Genomic DNA, 11711 nt, shown 5'->3' with positions numbered 1-11711 from the left:
ACATTTATTGAATCCTGCCTGCTGGAGAAGAAAGAAATACCAATATCTGTCTATGGAAGTATCTTGGTTTGGAATGAAAACTCCATAAAGACAGGGGTTTTTGTCTATCTCATACATTGCTATGTATTTACCCAGGAGTGGTGCCTGGTATGTTTGTTGAAGGATAAATTATTTTTTTGACCAGACAGGCTGGGTTCCTATTTGGGTTCTGTGCTTTACCAGCACCTTCCATGAGTAAATTGTTTCTTCTTGGCCGGCGCCGCGGCTCACTAGGCTAATCCTCCGCCTAGCGGCGCCGGCACACCGGGTTCTAGTCCTGGTCGGGGTGCCGGATTCTTTTCTGGTTGCCCCTCTTCCAGACCAGCTCTCTGCTGTGGCCCGGGAGTGCAGTGGAGGATGGCCCAAGTGCTTGGGCCCTGCACCCCATGGGAGACCAGGAAAAGCACCTGGCTCCTGGCTCCTGCCATCGGATCAGCGCGGTGCGCCGGCCGCAGCACGCCGGCCGTGGCGGCCATTGGAGGGTGAACCAACGGCAAAGGAAGACCTTTCTCTCTGTCTCTCTCTCTCTCACTGTCCACTCTGCCTGTCAAAAAAAAAAAAAAAAAAAATTGTTTCTTCTTTATAAAATTGGAGTAGGATAAGCTATCACATAGGGTTATTGGAAGAGTTTGAAAAAATAAAAATAAAAATTTAAAAGCCTTTTTCAAGGTCTAGCATATAATAAGTGCTTAGCAAAAGATAATTCTTTTCATTTGCCATTTCTAGTTTGAAAAGTGCAGTGGAGGGGTTGGTGCTTGGTGTAGCGGGTAAAGCTGTTGCCTGCAGTACCGGGATCCCATTATGGCCGTGGGTTTGAGTTCTGGCTGCTTCATTTCTGATCTAGCTCCCTGCTAATGTGCCTGGGAAAGCAGCAAGAAATGGCCCAAGTCCTTGGGCCCCTGCACTCATGTAGGAGACCCTGAAAAAACTCCAGGCTCCTGGTTTCAGATTGGCCCAACTCTGACTGTTGCAGGCATTTGGGGAATGAACCAGCAGATGGAAGACCTCTCTCTCTCTCTCTCTGCCTGTCTGTAACTGCTTTTCAAATAAAAATCTTAAAATTAAAAAAAAGTATAATGGACACACAAAGGAAGAAGCAGAGTTGTGCAGGGCAGACTAGACCATGGCTTCACAGGTTTGCTCTGAAATGTCTTCTTTATGTATCAAATTGGAATTTTTAAAAAAGATTTATTTATTTATTTGAAAGAGTTACACAGAGAGAGAAGAAGAGGCAGAGAGAGAGAGGTCTTCCATCCACTGGTTCACTCCCCAGTTGGCTGCAACAGCCAGAGCTGTGCTGATCCGAAGCCAGGAGCCAGGAGCCTCCTCCAGGTCTCCCACATGGGAGGGAGACCCAAGGAGTTGGGCCATCTGCTGCTGCTTTCCCAGGCCATAGCAGAGAGCTAGATTGGAAGTAGCACAGCCGGAACTTGAACCAGTACCCCTGTGGGATGCTGGCACTGCAGGCGGCAGCTTTATCTGCTGTGCCACAGTGCTGGTCCCACATTGGAATTATTGACACAGTATCACCACAAAAGGAACTCTGTGGGATTAAGCAAGAGTCTTGGAATTGGTGTGCTTTGCTTTTCTTTATTTCCCATGGAAATGGTGGAAGGACTGGCTCTTCACTTTGTAGGCGAGGTCACATTTGCCCTATGGGTTTATGCAGAGGTTGTTGCAGAAGAAGCAGCTTCCACTGGAGAGTCTGGACTTAGCTAATTTGGATTATTCTTTTACAGCCAGCCATTGCTGCCTACTCCTTACCCCTCAAACACCTCAGTAATTGTCAGTTATTGCTTTGAAAACAGGCTCTCAGCTTGACTTCTGTTCCGGATCAGTTGTAAATTCTCATAGGAGGTGGAGTGGAGTGTGTTCATTTGGGTTAATCAGGTATTTATGAGTTGACCTTTACTAGTGAAAACTCAATTTTCCTCTCATGCCTGAGTAATTCTAGTAGGCTGAGGTCCTTGTACTCAGGCATTTTCAGAACTGTTGAAGTTGCAGCAGGTTCACCTGCCCTTGTCATAAATGCACAAAGGCCAGTGGGGTTTATCTGCTTCTCAGACAGGGTTCCCAAAACCTCATCCTTTTACCTTATTTTTCAGAGGTTTATTTTTTAAATAGTTATCTATTTATTTGAAAGGTAGAGTTACAGATAAGGAGTGACAGAGAAAGAGAGAGAGAGAGAGAGAGAGAGAGATGTCTTCCATCTTCTGATTCACTCCCAAATGGCCACAATGGATGGAGCTGGACCTATCCAAATCCAGGAGCCAGGAGCTTCTTCTGGGTCTCCCACAAAGGTGCAGGGGCCAAAGCACTTGGGCCATCTTCTACTGCTTTCCCAGGCCATAGCAGAGGTAGATCAGAAGAGGAGCAGCTTGGACTCGGAGCAGCTGGGACTCGAACCAACGCCCATATGGGATGCCAGCACTGCAGGTGGCAGCTTTACCTGCTATGCCCCAGTTTGGACCCCTACCTTATGATTTTAAAGCACTCTGAACAGCATTTTATTTTATTTATTTTTCTTTAAAGAATTATTTATTTATTTGAAAGTTGGAGTTACACAAAGAGAGGAGAGGCAGAGAGAGAGAGAGAGAGAGAGAAGAGAAAGAGAGAGAGAGAGGTCTTCCATTCACTGGTTTACTCCCTAATTGGCCGCAATGGCAGGAGCTGTGCCAGTCCAAAGCCAGGAGCCTCTTCTAGGTCTCCCGTGCAGGTGCAGGGGCCCAAGGACTTGGGCTGTCTTCCACTGCTTTCCTAGGCCATAGCCGAGAGCTGGGTAAGAAGTGGAGCAGCCAGGTCTTGAACCAGTGCCCATATGGGATGCCAGCACTTCAGGCCAGGGTGTTAACCTGCTGCGCCACAGCGCCGGCCCCTATTTTACTTTTATTATTATTATTTTTTTGACAGGCAGAGTGGACAGTGAGAGAGAGAGACAGAGAGAAAGGTCTTCCTTTGCCATTGGTTCACTCTCCAATGGCCACCGTGGCCGGCGCACCACGCTGATCTGGTGGCAGGAGCCAGGTACATATCCTGGTCTCCCATGGGATGCAGGGCCCAAGCACTTGGGCCATCCTCCACTGCACTCCCTGGCCACAGCAGAGAGCTGGCCTGGAAGAGGGGCAACCGGGACAGAATCTGGCGCCCAGACTGGGACTAGAACCCGGTGTGCCGGCGCCACAAGGCGGAGGATTAGCCTAGTGAGCCGTGGCGCCGGCCTTACTTTATTTTTAAGATTTCTTTATTTATTTGAAAGGCAGAGTTACAGAGAGGCAGAGGCAGAGAGAGAGGTCTTCCATCTGCTGGTTCACTCCCCAAATGGCCTCAATGGCCAGAGCTGAGCTGATCTGAAGCCAGGAACTTCTGGGTCTCCCATGTGGTTCCAGGGGCCCAGGGACTTGTGCCATCTTCCACTGCCTTTCCTAGGCCATAGAAGGGAGCTGGATTGGAAGTGGAGCAGCTAGGACTCAAACTTGTGCCCATATGGGATTCTGGCACTGCATGCGGTGGCTTTACCTGCTACACCGCAGCGCCGGACCCGGAACAGCATTTTAGACTTTGGAGATTTATCTTCTGGTTTGGTTTCTTGGTAGAATAAGTAAGCCTCAGGGAAAAATTATTTGGCTTTCAGGTAGAATAAAGCTTCTTGCTTGTCAGTTGAAGCCATGTGGCAAGAAGTGAGCAAAGAACATGGTCCTGAGTGGAGTGATCAGACATTGCATTAGTTAGAGTGGGTTTGAGGGTTAAATGGGTCTGGTACTATCTAGGAGTAGAATCAGTAAGTACCCTGGCATGTCCTAGATGCCCTCCTTTGGGAACTAAGCATTAGCACAGGGGAAATCTCATATGTGGGCTGGGGAGAAGGGAATGGAAGAGAGTTAAGGAAAGAAGAGATAGAAAGAAGACAGGGGAGTTTTGCTTTAATTGTCACAATAACCTAGTGAGGTCATGTATCTAATTAGGTCTAAGATTAGATCTCAGGTCTACTGATTTCTGGTTTAGTGTTTTGCCTGCAGTACCTTCCATATTTGTGTGTCTTCATGCCCCCCCACCCCATCTTGCCTTCAAGGATCATTAAGGTAGAACATCTCCTTTGTGTCTTGTGAGTTTTCAGGAGGCTTGGTTGGTGACCAGGGAATGGCAGAGTAACTCAGCAATCTCAGGTACCTCTCAGTGGTGTCAGTTTTCTATCATGCTATTGCGTGTGAGAGGCTTTGTCCCTGTGACTGCTAGGACTAACAGTGGACTAAGAAGCACTGGATTGTTCTGAATGGTCAGAGGACTGTCTCATGGAAATCCAGGAAACAGAGCAAGAGGTGTGGTATTGGACAGTTTTGTGCTGTAGGAGTGTTCAGAGCTTTGGAAGAAGTTAGACCAGAGTTTGAAATTTGGCTTTGCTGTTGCTTGTTTGTCTCATTACCTTAGGTAAATCATTAATCTCTTTGAGATTAGTCTCTTTGAGACTTTGAGACTTTGGGCTATTGTAAGAACATATTTAATGGCCCTTTAAAAGAAGACTTTTTTTGTGTGTCAATTTTAATTTAAGTATAGGGTGCCCGAAGGACAGGAAGAGCTGGGTTGCATCCCTGTCCTTTTCAGGTTACTACTCCTTGTGTCTTGACTTTCAAGCACCAGAGATGCCTTGCTGCCTTGGAGTCTGTTGACTGTTAGGGGCTGGACTTGAAAGCTGTACCCAGAGTCCCTAGTCTTCATGTTTCCAGTGCCTGCTGAGGACAAGTAAAATAGCTTGTGGCCAGCTGGAGGATGGTTTCAATGTCAAACTTTCAGTGTAAAATCCTTCTTATTTTTCTCAAGGACTTTGGCTTCAAAATTGTTGCTCCTGGACAGATAAGAACCCACTGCTACTGAGAGATTTTAGTTATTTCAGAAACCAGATACTGCTCTAAAGGTTTTTGTTAAATACTTCTCTATTTTTCCTGAACATTCAGTCGTTCCCAAAAGAAAAATAATCAGATTCAAACCACTATGCTATGGTTGTATTTCTGGCCTCTTCCGTCACTTAGCCTCCAGATTTCTGCTAGCATCACCCAAACTGCTGCTTCTCTACCCATGGCCTGGCCTATGCTGTATGGGAAGCATGGTGAGACCCATGGACCTCATGGATCCTACCTCATGGATTCTATTTAAAAGAGAGCCTGCTTTCTCACTGTGTAACTAAGACTACCTGGAACACAGGAAATGGCCAGAAGATCCTACCAAAGGAGCATTACTAACTCATTGCTAAAATGGCAGGTTTTTTTTTTTTTTTTTGACAGGCAGAGTGGACAGTGAGAGAGACAGACAGAGAGAAAGGTCTTCCTTTTGCCGTTGGTTCACCCTCCAATGGCCGCCGCTGCAGCCGGCGCACCGCGCTGATCCGATGGCAGGAGCCAGGATCCAGGTGCTTTTCCTGGTCTCCCATGGGGTGCAGGGCCCAAGCACCTGGGCCATCCTCCACTGCACTCCCTGGCCATAGCAGAGAGCTGGCCTGGAAGAGGGGCAACCGGGACAGAATCCGGCGCCCTGACCGGGACTAGAACCCGGTGTGCCGGCGCAGCAAGGTGGAGGATTAGCCTATTGAGCCACGGCGCCGGCCTTAAAATGGCAGGTTTTGATGTCTGCAGAGTGGTAAGGCAGCCTTTTTAGAGAAACAGAAAGAGAAAGCCAGATGGGGAAATAGCAGTGACTTTTGAATTTTTCCTTTTACTATGTTGCCATCAGCCATTCTTTTTTATTTATTTTTTGACATTCTGTTTCAGTCTTGAGGTTGTTAGAGAAAAATGGGTTTAAGCATATATCTCAAATCTTAAAATTATTTTTTTAAAGATTTATTTATTTATTTGAAAGTCAGAGTTACACAGAGAAGGAGAGGCAGAGAGAGAGAGAGAGAGAGAGAGAGAGAGAGAGAGAGAGGTCTTCTATCCACGGGTTCACACCCTAATTGGCTGCAATGCCTGGAATTGTGCCGATCCAAAGCCAGGAGCTTCTTTCGGGTCTCCCACGCAGGTGCAAGGGCCCAAGGGTCCCAAGAGGCCATCTTCTACTGCTTTCCCAGGCCATAGCAGAGAGCTGGATTGGAAGTAGAACAGCTGAGTCTTGAACTGGTGCCCATATGGGATGCCGGCACTGCAGGCAGCGGCTTTACCCGCTACGCCACAGTGCTGGCCCCTTAAAATTATTTATTTGAAAAGCAGAAAGAGAGAGAGGATATTTCATTTACTGTTCATTCACTAAATACTGAAAACAGCAGGGGCCAGTGCTGTGGTGTAGAGGATAAAGCTGCCACCATCCCATATGGATGCTGGTTTGAGTCCCGGATGGGCTGCTCCACTTCCAGTCCAGCTCTCTGCTAATGGGTCTGGGAAAGCAGAAGAAGATGGCCCAGGTACTTGGGCCCTGCACTCACATGGGAGTCCCAGAAGAAGCTCCTGGCTCCTGGCTTTGGATCAGCCCAGCTCCAGCTGTTGCAGACATTTGGGAAGTGAGCCGGCTGATGGATGATCTCTCTCTCTGACTGTGACTTTCCCTCTGTTTATGTAACTCCACCTTTCAAAGATATAAATACATCTTAAAATATAGTACATTATTATTATCTGTAGTCATCTTACTGTACAATGGCATACCAGATTTCTTCCTTCTACCTACAACTTAGTACCTGTTGACCAACCTTCCCCATTTCACCCACCCTCCCTGCTATTCTCCCACTCTCTGGTAACCACTATTCTACTCTCAACTTTTATGAGATCAACATTTTTAGGTTTTGCTGATGAATGAGATCATGCAGTATTTGTCTTTATGGGCCTGACTTAGTTTACTTAACGTAATGACCTCCAGTTCCATCCATGTTGTCACATTGACAGAATTTCACCTATTTTTATGGCTGGAAGGTATTCCAATGTGTGCATACGTTTTCTTTACCCAGTCATCAATTGATGGACGTTTAACTTATTTCCATTTTTGAGCTACTGTGAATAGTCTGCAATAAATACAGGAGTATAAGTGTGTAAATGTCTGTTTGACATAGTGTTTTATTTCCTTTGGATATGTACACACTATTGCTGGTAAGTTCTGTTTTCATTTAAAACTTTTTTTATCTTTTTTTTTTTTTTTTGACAGGCAGAGTGGACAGTGAGAGAGAGAGACAGAGAGAAAGGTCTTCCTTTGCCGTTGGTTCACCCTCCAGTGGCCGCTGCGGCTGGTGCGCTGTGGCCGGCGCACTGCGCTGATCCGATGGCAGGAGCCAGGTACTTATCCTGGTCTCCCATGGGGTGCAGGGCCCAAGCACCTGGGCCATCCTCCACTGCCCTCCCTGGCCACAGCAGAGAGCTGGCCTGGAAGAGGGGCAACCAGAAAAGAATCCGGCGCCCAGACCAGGACTAGAACCCGGTGTGCCGGCGCCGCAAGGCGGAGGATTAGCCTAGTGAGCCACGGCGCTGGCTTAAAACATTTTTTAATTTATTTTAATTTATTTTAAAAGCCGGGGATGAGGGAGAGAGATCAATCTTCTGTCTTCTTGTTCATTTCCCGAATACCTGCAACAGTCATGGCTGGGCAGGTCAGTCAGTAGCCTGAAACAGTCTAGATCTCCCACAGGGGTCCCACAGGGACCCAAATACTTGTGCCATCATCTGCTGCCTCCCAGGGTGAGTATTAGCAGGAACTGGGAATGGAAAGTGGAGTCAGACCTTAACCCAGGCACTTTGATATGAGATGCGGCTCGTTGTGTGTCCCATTTGCCTGTTTTATAGCAGCCATTCTATTTGGAGTGAGGTGATATCTTGGATGCTTTTGACTTTTATTTCTCTGATGATTAGTGGTGTTGAATTTTTTAAAAAAGATTTATTTATTTATTTGAAAGTCATAATTACACACTTAGAGGAGAGGCAGAGAGAAAGAGAGAGGTCTTCCATCCACTGGTTCACTCCTCAGTTGGCTGCAACAGCCAGAGCTGTGCCGATCCGAAGCCAGGAGCCAGCAGCTTCCTCCAGGTCTTTCCATGCAGGTGCAGGGACCCAAGGACTTGGATCATCTTCTGCTGCTTTCCCAGGCCATGGCAGAGAGCTGGATCGGAAGTGGAGCAGTCGGGGCTTGAATTGGTGCCCACATGGGATGCAGTGCAGTCGGTGGCTTTAGTGCTATGCCACAGCATTGGCCCCAGATTTTTTTTTAATATACTTGGGGGACATTTGTGTGTCTTCTTTTGGAAAATGTCTGTTGCTATTTTTTAATCAGATGATTTGTTTGCGTGCTGTTGAGTTGAGTCCCTTGTCAGATGTATAGTTGCCAAATACTTTTCTCTCATTCAGTGCTGTGAGATCCAACCAACTCTTTGAGACCATTCTTGAGGGTGGAGCCCTCAGGACCTAATTACCTTCCACTAGATCCCAACACTTAAAGATTGCACCATCTCAAACCCACCACACTGAGGAACAAGCTTCTAGTAGTGAACCTTTGGGGATTAAACCGCATCCAAACCCTACTATGTGAATTATAACTCAATAAAAACAAAGATAACTTGGGTTTAATGAGAAATACTGGTTTTACCACAGTTCAGAAAATTATAATCTATTTTCTTTTCTGATTAGATGTCTTCCTCCAGGACTTTAGCCCACAAAGGGGCCCATTCCAGTTTTAGAAGTAAGCTTGAGCATGATCTTAGGCATGAGCGCACCAGTGGTTTATTGGAATATATAACACTGTTCAGCTTTGGCTCATGGCTGAGAATTGGTTTGGGTCATGTGGGAGACCCAGAAGAGGCTCCTGGCTCCTGGCTCCTGGCTTGGGATCAGCATAGCTCCAGCCATTGCAGTGAATTGGGGAGTGAACCAGTGTATGGAAGACTTGTCTCTCTCTCTCTTTCTCTGCCTCTCCTTCTCTCTCTGTGTAACTCTGACTTTCAAATAAAATAAATAAATCTTTTAAAAAAAGAATTGGTGTGGGTTGTAGGATGAGTTGTAATCTCTATTCTGATGACACCTCAGTATCATATAGCTGTAAGCCAAATATAGGTGCCAAATCATTTGGCCTGAATTCTTCCTGGAGAATTACCTGAGAACCAGCTGGGGATATAGAATAAGAGAAATAACCCCAGTCTGTAGGAGCAATCAGGTGAGAGGTACCCATGGCAGATACCATTTTCATAGATAAGCATTTGGAAGCAAAGGAAAGCTGATTGTTTTGCACTCTGTAGATAGCTGTTGATTGACTTCCTTGTGGCTGGTGTTGTGTTTTGTGCTAAATGAAGAGAAACTTAGCTCATATACTCAAGAAGTTTCCAAACATTCCCAGCAGGTGAAACAAGCATCTAGGATGGCATCCAGGATGATTCAGGGACTACTTCAGAGAGGATTGTGTGTGGTCTGAAGAGGGAGAGATGACCATGAGCTTGGTAATGAGAAACGAAGTCTGTGAAACCCAGCCTGAGTGCAGGACCAAAGGGCATGCACTGGATGAAGCCCTCCAGGAAGACGAAGGCAGGACACATTCTTGACTTCTTCTTCCTGTCCTGTTTCTGTACCTCCTTACTTTTGCCATCTAACTGGCTTTTGAGCGTTTGTTATAAGTCTGGCCCTGCACTGGACAAAATTGGAAATGTGGGCATTATGAAACCGAGGCCCATCTGGAAACAATTGACTCTAATGGCCTGGGTCAAGGTATATGATAGACAGGGATGGACTTAGTGTCTGAGACTGCAGACTAATTGATTCTGATTTGGGGTTAGGTAAGCCTGACTTTAAATAGATGTTGTAGGGGTGAGCATTGTGGCACAGCAGGTTAAGCTGCTGCTGGGACACCCACATCCCATATCAGGGTGCCTGGCATCAAGTCCTGCCTCAGCCTTTTCTTCTGATCCAACGTCCTGTTAAAGCACCTGGGAGGCAGCAGATGATAATTCAAGCACTGAGACCCTGCTACCCATGTGGGAGACCCAGTGGAATTCCTGGCTCCTGGCTTCACTGTGGCCTAAACCTGCCTCTTGTGGGCATTTGAGGAATGAACAAGTGGATGGGCGATATCTCTTTGTTCCTGTTATTCCCTTTTTCTGTCACTCTGCCTTTCAAATAAATACATAAATAAATAACTCTTAAAAAGGAAACACAAAGGAGACATTTCTTAAAAAAATCTACACATGGCCGGTGCTGCGGCTCAATGGGCTAATCGTCCACCTAGTAGCGCCGGCACCCGGGGTTCTAGTCCCGGTCGGGGCGTCGGATTCTTTTCTGGTTGCCCCTCTTCCAGGCCAGCTCTCTGCTGTGGCCCGGGAAGGCAGTGGAGGATGGCCCAAGTGCTTGGGCCCTGCACCCCATGGGAGACCAGGAGAAGCACTTGGCTCCTGCCTTCGGATCAGCGCAGTGCGCCGGCCACAGCGCGCCAGCCGTGGCGGCCATTGGAGGGTGAACCAATGGCAAAGGAAGACCCTCCTCTCTGTCTCTCTCTCTCACTGTCCATTCTGTCAAAAAAAAAAAAAAAAAAATCTACACATTGTAGATATTTGTACCGTGGTGCAGTGGGCTAAATCTCCGCCTGTGGTGCCAGCATCCCATATCACTAGTTTGTGTCCTGGCTACTCCTCTTCTGATCCAGCTCTCTTCTGGTGGCCTGAGAAAACAGTGGAAGATGGCCCAAGTGCTTAGCCCCCTGTACCCATGTGGAATCCTGGAAGAAGCTCCTGGCTTCGGATTGTCCTGGTCCAGTTGTTGCGGCCATTTGGGGAGTTAACAAGCGGATGGAAGATCTCTCTATCTTTCCCTTTCTTTGCCTGTAACTCTCTCTCAAATAAATAAATAAAATAAAATAAATGCACATTATTGCAGGGTCTAGATGGAGGAGCCCATTAAGTTCATTGGCAGAATATGAAGCGTAGCTGCACAATGCTTCTTCTGGCATGTGGGCTGCTTTGGGACGTTTCATTTCATCTTCAGACTTGGAAATCTCTCTTCCTACCACCCTACCAAGCAGTGCTGGGCTGACTGAAGAAGGCCCTTCCTTGTTCTGCACATGTTTAATTGCTGTTTTGGAAAGATGAGGCTTGTGAGGTGCCAGAGCTTTGCCAGTTGCTATGGGACTAGAAACAGGTGAGGCCTGTAGCCTTGCTTGTTAAGGAGTGAGGGGTTTGTCCTCTTCATCCAGCTAAGGCCTGCCTTTGCTGTGAAACTGGATAAGTAGTTCACACAGCTTGTTTTTCATTTGGGGCTATTTTCAGCACTGGAGCCCAGCAAGGTGGAATGATTGAGATGCTTTTGTGGGGTTCAAGCTTTTGCTAGATCCTATTTGCCAGATATGTGCCCGGGCATTTCTCAGGAGATCAACTTTTCCAGACAAGCGGTGCTAAAAGGAAGAAACACTTCCTTTCCCTTTCAATGGGCACTATAGGAAATACAAGGGCGGGTGTTCACTTTGCTGTTACAACTTAGGTCCTAAGTAGAGATGCTATATAGTTTGGAACATTGCCTTCAGCCATTGAAAAGTTTTGAGGGTTTCATTGGCATCCTTCTTGTGTTTTTCATGTCAACTTTTTGTTTTGTTTTTAGATTTTATTTAGAGGTAGAGTTACAGACAGAGAGAGGGAAAGACAGAGAGAAAGGTCTTCCATCTGCTGGTTCACTTCCCAAATGACCACAATAGGCAGAGCCAGGCCAATCTGAAGCCAAGACCCAGGAACCTCTTCCAGG

The 11711-nt window shown here is 46.8% G+C and overlaps 1 protein-coding gene across 10 annotated transcripts in view; it reads left to right on the top strand.

Annotated features, from left to right (window-relative positions):
• STIM1 (stromal interaction molecule 1) overlaps positions 1 to 11711 on the top strand; it is a 224037-nt gene that overhangs the window by 26271 nt on the left and 186055 nt on the right. The gene's annotated exons all lie outside the window — the stretch shown is intronic.

Source organism: Oryctolagus cuniculus, chromosome 1, assembly GCF_051225735.1.
Source record: "Oryctolagus cuniculus isolate XC-2025 breed Fujian yellow rabbit chromosome 1, ASM5122573v1, whole genome shotgun sequence".
Lineage (NCBI taxonomy): Eukaryota > Metazoa > Chordata > Mammalia > Lagomorpha > Leporidae > Oryctolagus > Oryctolagus cuniculus.
This window is presented reverse-complemented; position numbering and strand designations above follow the sequence as displayed.